The following is a 7,231-nucleotide window of genomic DNA, read 5'->3' as shown; positions in this document are numbered from 1 at the left end:
GTTTAAAGCTTTATTTATTTGCCATGTTAAGATTGACTCGGTCTCCCCAGGAGCATATTTCCCGGTGGGACAGTTTCTGAAAGGGGCTAGGAGGCTTTGTCTCCCGAGAAGGGACGTTGTTCCTCACTGGCGGTCGAATGTCATGCTGAATGCACTCACAAAACCACCTTTTGAGCCCTTGCAGTCTGCAAAGCTTAAATTCTTGTCTTTTAAAACAGCTTTTTTGGTAGCTGTCACTTCCGCAAAGTGAGTAAGTGAGCTACAGGCCCTATTCGTGGCTAAAGCTTGTTTGTTTTTTGTACAAGGGAGGTCACAAGTGCCCTTCCGGACCAACCCTACATTTTTACCAAAGACAGTTTTGTTTTTTCAAATCAATCAGTCAGTGGAGTTGGAGGCCTTCAACCTCCCCTTTCCAACCTGACAGAGCCAGGATGCTCCACACACTGTGCCCGGTGAGGGCCTGGCATACTATATGGAGAGGACAAATAGTTGGCACCAATCAGAGCAAATCTTTGTTTGCTACGGCTCTCAGTCGCAAGGACGGGCTCTCTCCAAACAGTGCCTATCTCGGTGGCTGATGGGGACCGTGAAGATGGCATATCAACTTTCCAAGTTGCCCCTGCTGGAAAAGATAACTGGCCATTCCACTAGGGGGCAGGCCACTTCTTAGGCAATGTCCAGGGCAAGTCTGTCGCAGACATATGTAATGCAGCTGTATGGGTGACTCCCCATATGTTTACAAGGTTTTACAGGATGAACATCGTGGATCCGCTGTATCCTGGGTCCCCTGAACCACAGATTGATCGGTGGGTAACCTAATTACTTTAGGGCAGCTAGCGCCGTTAGCTCAGAGGAGTCTTGCGCCTGTCCTCACGACAGATTGGGTATATTTACCCATTAGTGATGGTTCATATTTCATATTTGTAAGAGAACGTTAGGTTGTTATTAAATAGAAATATTAACCATCAGTCTTATCGGTCGCTGCGGAGCCACGAGACTCCAAAGTAAAAGAGAAAATGGCTGCTGTGTGCTTTTGTCGGGGCAACTTGCACTGCGTCATACACTCTCGCAAGAGTTTGTTGGCATACATGCTTCAGTTCTTGGGTTCTTAAAGGAGAATAACCCATAAGTGATGGTTAATATTTCTATTTCAGAGAACCAAGGTTATGATAAACCTAACATTCTGTAATTTTAGAATTTTCTTTTTTTAAATCATAAACAAGTCCCTTTTTTTGACAATTAAGACTGACACATTGTCAAAAGTGTGGAAACCGCCCAGTAAGACCAACCTCGCTCTGCCATAGCATTGACAGAAGCATGGCTTCAGTAGAGCACACCCTGCTTATCAAATCACACTTAACAAAGTGGGTACTAATAAATCAACTGAGAACATAGCATCCACCTAGCCTGCATGACATGCAAGACGGATAGAAAGATAACCGATCAGGTTCTGCTTCTTTCTATTTCACACAGTAATCATCATGATAATGCTTATGATCCAAATCCAAACTAGAATACCCCATTCCTCTGATTCGATAAAACCAGGTCCCTCCTTGGCTATTATCCCAGGAGATTCCCAGGATTATGAGAAACAGAAGTGTTTGAATACCAAAATCCAAGAGATGCAGTTAGGAAACATAAAGGATAGCTGACACTGTGCTATTACACAGACACACATATAGGAGAGCTTACACTGTGCTATTACACGTGCTGTTTCAGAGTTGGTCATGTTAAGGGTTAGGGTTAGAGATGTAGTCAAAGGCTACAAATTGTTTTGAAAATTGGTACCAAACTGTTTTGAAAATGAATGCAAAACAAATATTAGAAAAAAGAAATGGAATGCTGTTAAGTTTTAATCATCCAATTGGAATGTTAGTGTCATTTGTTGCTAGGGAAGAGTAATCTGACTCGCTTCATGCTGGCAGGAAAGATAAGCCAACCACACACTGAACGTTCTTAATTCTTCATTGTCAGTAATAGTTTGTGTACAGCTGCACTTACCACACCAAACGAGATCTTTAGCAAAACGATTCTGGGTGGGATTAAGCCCTAGCAGGGTACAAATCATTTGAAGATTAGTGCTAAACTGCTTTAAAAGTTTAGCACCAGAGAGCTTGCCCTCTGAGAGCAAGTCCTGTCACAACTTCTCACACGACCCGACTCTTCTCTCCTGTGTATGTGGATGAGTGTGTGTGTGTGTGTGTGTGTGTGTGTGTGTAGTTCAGCTCCAATGAGAAACTCTCATCATCTCTGGTTGCTCAGGAATTCATGATACTGTAGACATGTCTTCTGGCTCTAGAATGTAATGTAAAGTGCTCAGTCCCTTGGTTGAAATCACACCCTCGTCCCTCAGCCTTTCTAGTCTTGTTGAAACTCAGTGGTTTTGCCATTTTCATCAGTTTTAGTACCAAATGTCGAGGATTCAGTTGTGTATTGCCATCTAGACCCCTATGAACGAGTTGCCTGGGGGGTAATGCATTCTCAGTCTCAGTTTCTTGATTATATTCCCACAGACACAGTGATGGAAGTTGTTAATTCAGTATCGCTCATTAATTAGTATCACTGATTAAACATGTATGCATCTATTATTCCAACCAGATAACTACTGTCCCCATATGCACATCGTTAATTAACTTAATTACATATTAATATAATTAGAAAGAGTGTAACTAACACTTACAACAATATTGTAGCCTAATTATCATGCAGAAAATGTATTAAGCCATTTAAATACTGGTTGATTACTTGAAGCAGGGTAGTGCGCAGCCTGTGCCAGCGCTGTCTCATTGAAGCAGGGTAGTGTGCAGCCTGTGCCAGCGCTGTCTCATTGAAGCAGGGTAGTGTGCAGCCTGTGTCGGTGCTGTCTCATTGAAGCAGGGTAGTGCGCAACCTGTGTCGGTGCTGTCTCATTGAAGCAGGGTAGTGCGCATCCTGTGTCTGTGCCGTCTCATTGAAGCAGGGTAGTGCGCAGCCTGTGTCAGTGCCGTCTCATTGAAGCAGGGTAGTGCGCAGCCTGTGTCGGTGCCGTCTCATTGAAGCAGGGTAGTGTGCAGCCTGTGTCAGTGCTGTCTCATTGAAGCAGGGTAGTGCGCAGCCTGTGCCAGTGCTATCTCAACACCTGCAGGAGTGTAGCCATATTGGACAGGACTGGAGAATCACAGATCAATCAAGAGATAATTTTACAGCAACAGGGGGTTAAACTAGATAATGGTAATGTAATCTTTGCTTCTGGAAGCACTGGGATTCTGCAGTTCTGCTGTGTATTGAAGGGTTAGTGTACAGTATAGTGTGATTCTACACTTCTGCTGTGTATTGAAGGGGTAGTGTACAGTACAGTGTGATTCTGCAGTTCTGTTGTGTATTGAAGGGGGTAGCGTAGAGTATAGTGTGATTCTGAAGTTCTGTTGTGTATTGAAGGGGGTAGTGTACAGTAAAGTGCGGTTCTGCTGTGTATTGAAGGGGGTAGTGTACAGTATATTCTGTGCCCTAACACTTCCCCATCACTGTATTGCAGCGGTGTCCAACTCTAGTTCATTAGGGCCACAGGATCTTCTGGTTTTCAATCCAACGTAAGCTCTAGTTAACATAATTGATCTAATTATTTGTTGAATTTGACATATTTAATATTTTCTAAGGTCTTTTACAGTTGATGGTTTTAAATGCATTTGATTAAAGGTCCACTAGCTATGAAACATTTTGTTGCCTAAAGAGACGTGTTAAATGTGTCCAATTAATCAAATAATTAGACCAATTAAGTAATTGAAAGCTCAGCAGGAACGAAAGCCAGAAGACACTGCGGCCCTCCAGGAAATGAGTTTGACACCCCTGCTGTAGTGGATGTTGTGTCTTATACTATCTTATCTGGCAGCTGCAGAGCCAGTGTGACCTATGTATCTCAGTGGAGCAGCGGTCTGGTCCTGTGATGAATGTGAATACAGGAGTCTGGCTGTGGGTGTGCAGTACTTCACAGTGCAATCAAGAGAGGAGTCTACATGGGGTCTGGTTTGTTTGTGTCACACAGCAACAGCTAACAGAGCTTGTGTTCTGAAGATGACATTCCTGGGGAGGGCCTGTCTCATTGTCTTGAGTTTGCTACCAGCTGTTTCTACACAGACAGGTGAGAGGGACTGTAGACATGAAACTGACGTAGAGACAACCTTCTATTTCTCACATGTAGATCTTTCAATAAGACAGAAGCAAGTTCAGAGATGTCCTGGATGGTTTTTATGGGGAATTGTAGTTCAGTTTGTCTGTTCAGTCACTTGACTAACAGTGCACTGGGGCTTTGGTTGAGTTCCAGACCAGTGGGTCTAATGCACCAGCTTTCATAGCTGGATGTTTAGTGTACAAGTCCCAGGGTCACAGCTTATAGCTCATATCTCATAACTGCATGTTTAGTGTACAAGTCCCAGGACTCACAGCTTATAGCTCATATCTCATAGCTGTGAGCTACTTCTTCTACTAGGGTACTGTTTGAATAAATGCTTTTTTGTTTCTAATTGCCAGTGTTTTGTTTTTCAGATGGCAGCTCTGTTGTTGGCTCTGATCAGCCCCTCATCGCCTCTCCTGGTGAAGAAGTCATCCTGTCCTGTCACATCACCCCCAGTCTTAGTGCTGTGAACATGGACGTGAGGTGGTTCAGACAGAGATTCAAGAACCCAGTTCATTTATATGAAGATCGAAAAGATCGGACAGATGTTCGGACAGGGACTATTGGGGCCACACTGCTCTCTCTATATTGAGGCTGCAGGATGGAATTCTCTCTCTGTACCTGAGAAACCTCCGTCCCTCTGATAGCGGGGTCTATTCCTGCTTTGTCACTGATGGAATCTGGTATGGACAAGGAAAGACTGAACTGATAGTCAGAGGTCAGTACTGAATAGCAAAGTGTTTTCATCTGAAATAACACCTCCATATACTGGAGAACAGATCTGGCTGGTGTGTGTCTCATTGTCTCCATTCCCTGACAGTCTATCTGTGTGTGTCTCACTGTCTCTACTCCCTCACAGCTCTGGGGACCCAGCCCTCAATCTCTATGGACTCTTCACAGGGAGAGCAGACCTGGCTGGTGTGCAGATCAGAGGGGTGGGACCCTGAACCTGAAGCGATCTGGAGAGACAGGGATGGAAACGATGTGACATCACTGTCCAACACAACAGTGCAGAGGAACAGTCAGGGGCTCCGCAGTGTCAGCAGCTACATCAAAATCAAACAGCAGTCCAGCGTGTTCTCTTGTCTGCTTAGAAGTAAAATACCAAAACCAGACTGGGGATCCAAACTCCACATATCCAGTGAGTATCACATCTTTGTGGATTGAGCCTGACTGACACTGACCATATATTACAGTCATCATGATGGGCCAGTCAATAACTGAATCAAACATATAAACTAGTGGGCCAGTCAATATCTGAATCAAACACATGAACTAGTGGACCAGTCAATATTTGAATCAAACACATGAACTAGTGACCAGTCAATATCTGAATCAAACACATGAACTAGTGTACCAGTCAATATCTGAATCAAACACATGAACTAGTGGGCCATTCAATATGCCAATCAAACACATGAACTAGTGAGCTAGTCAATATCTGAATCCAATGGGCAGTCCTCCATTGTGACTCTCTGGGGTGTAGGAAGGTGTGTGTGGAATGCTCACTATGAGGGGTGTGGTCAGTGTTGGGAGGGGTGTGTGGAATGCTCACAATAAGGGGTGTGGTCAGTGTTGGGAGGGGTGTGTGGAATGCTCACTATGAGGGGTGTGGTCAGTGTTGGGAGGGGTGTGTGGAATGCTCACTATGAGGGGTGTGGTCAGTGTTGGGAGGGGTGTGGTCAGTGTTGGGAGGGGTGTGTGGAATGTTCACTATGAAGGGTGTGGCTCAGTGTTGGGAGGGGTGTGTGTGTTCCAGTGTGTTGAGCTGCTGTGTTGTTTTCCAGGGGATTTTTTCCCAGGAGTCTCTGGATGGATGGTGGCTTTGTTGACTTGACTTTAGCTCTAAGTATTGGAGCCATTCCTCTGCTGGTGTTCCAATGGAGAAGAATGGATGGTATGAACTTTATCATTCTCATGAGGCATTTCATATAGTTATTTGCATTTTAAACATGTCAAACAGGATTACAATAATATGGACTGTACTGTTTTTCTTCTAGCCATGGAGAGAAGGCTTCAGCCTATGGGTAAGTAAAGCACTTAATGAAGAGATGCTGGAAAGGTTTCTGCAGCAGTATCTTAAACTATCACACCCATAAAGACCTGGACCTGAAATCCAACTGATTACAAAGTGCTATAAGTACATTTTTCATGTTAATGTAACTGGTTGTGTATTTCATACTGCAATTTAATCTGTACTGGAGCTGAAATAACCACCACAAATTATTCTGCTGATTATTTTTTTTAGCTGCTCTGCATCTTCATCAGGAATTTGGTAAGAACTGTTTTCATATATTTATTTTTAGAATCTATCTATCTATCTATCCAGTCTGTGTAGTGGTGCAGGCTGGGGGTGTGATGAGTGATTGTGTGCTGCTGTGAGAGTCTTTTTTCTATTGTATGCTTATATATTGTGAAAGATTGCACCACTTTCTGAGTTTGTTGCCCCTTTAAGACCAGAACCAAGGACACGGAAATTGATTTTTAAAGCGCTTTCATGCTATTTTTAATAAACACCAATGAATATAACAAAACCAACAAAACAGAAACAAACACCTAGCTCTCTCCTGGAGATCTAAGTGAACATTATTATGTCCCTGACTAATAAGCAGGATGGCTAAGCCGTTTATCTGCAAAGCAAACACCATAACACACAGGCTAAACACAATGATTTACTTTGCAACGATCTCTCACTCACACACTCACACTCACACTCACACTCACACTCACACTCACACTCACACACACACACACACACACACACACACACACACACACACACACACACACACACACACACACACACACACACACACACACACACACACACACACACACACACACACACACACACACACACACACACACACACACACACACACACACACACACACACACACACTCTCTCCACTCAGCAGCCCCAATCAGTCTGGCTGCCTCTCTTAAATACCCTGCACCTGGCTCTAATTTATAATTACCACCAGGTGCAGGGGATTAACTAAATCATTAAACAATTAAAACAATTACAAAAACCCTTAGCCCAATCACCCAAAGTGCATTTTCACATGTTTCTAGCAGGGA

At 43.7% G+C, this 7,231-nt stretch overlaps 1 long non-coding RNA gene across 1 annotated transcript; it reads left to right on the top strand.

Annotated features, from left to right (window-relative positions):
- The first annotated feature begins 5,983 nt into the window (after positions 1–5,983).
- On the top strand, positions 5,984–6,630 carry LOC121309087. Its single transcript, XR_005948599.1, has 3 exons — positions 5,984–6,047; positions 6,151–6,177; positions 6,399–6,630. It is a non-coding gene; the product is annotated as an uncharacterized LOC121309087 (long non-coding RNA).
- Positions 6,631–7,231: the final 601 nt, after the last annotated feature.

Source organism: Polyodon spathula, unplaced genomic scaffold (assembly GCF_017654505.1).
Source record: "Polyodon spathula isolate WHYD16114869_AA unplaced genomic scaffold, ASM1765450v1 scaffolds_850, whole genome shotgun sequence".
NCBI lineage: Eukaryota > Metazoa > Chordata > Actinopteri > Acipenseriformes > Polyodontidae > Polyodon > Polyodon spathula.
This window is presented reverse-complemented; position numbering and strand designations above follow the sequence as displayed.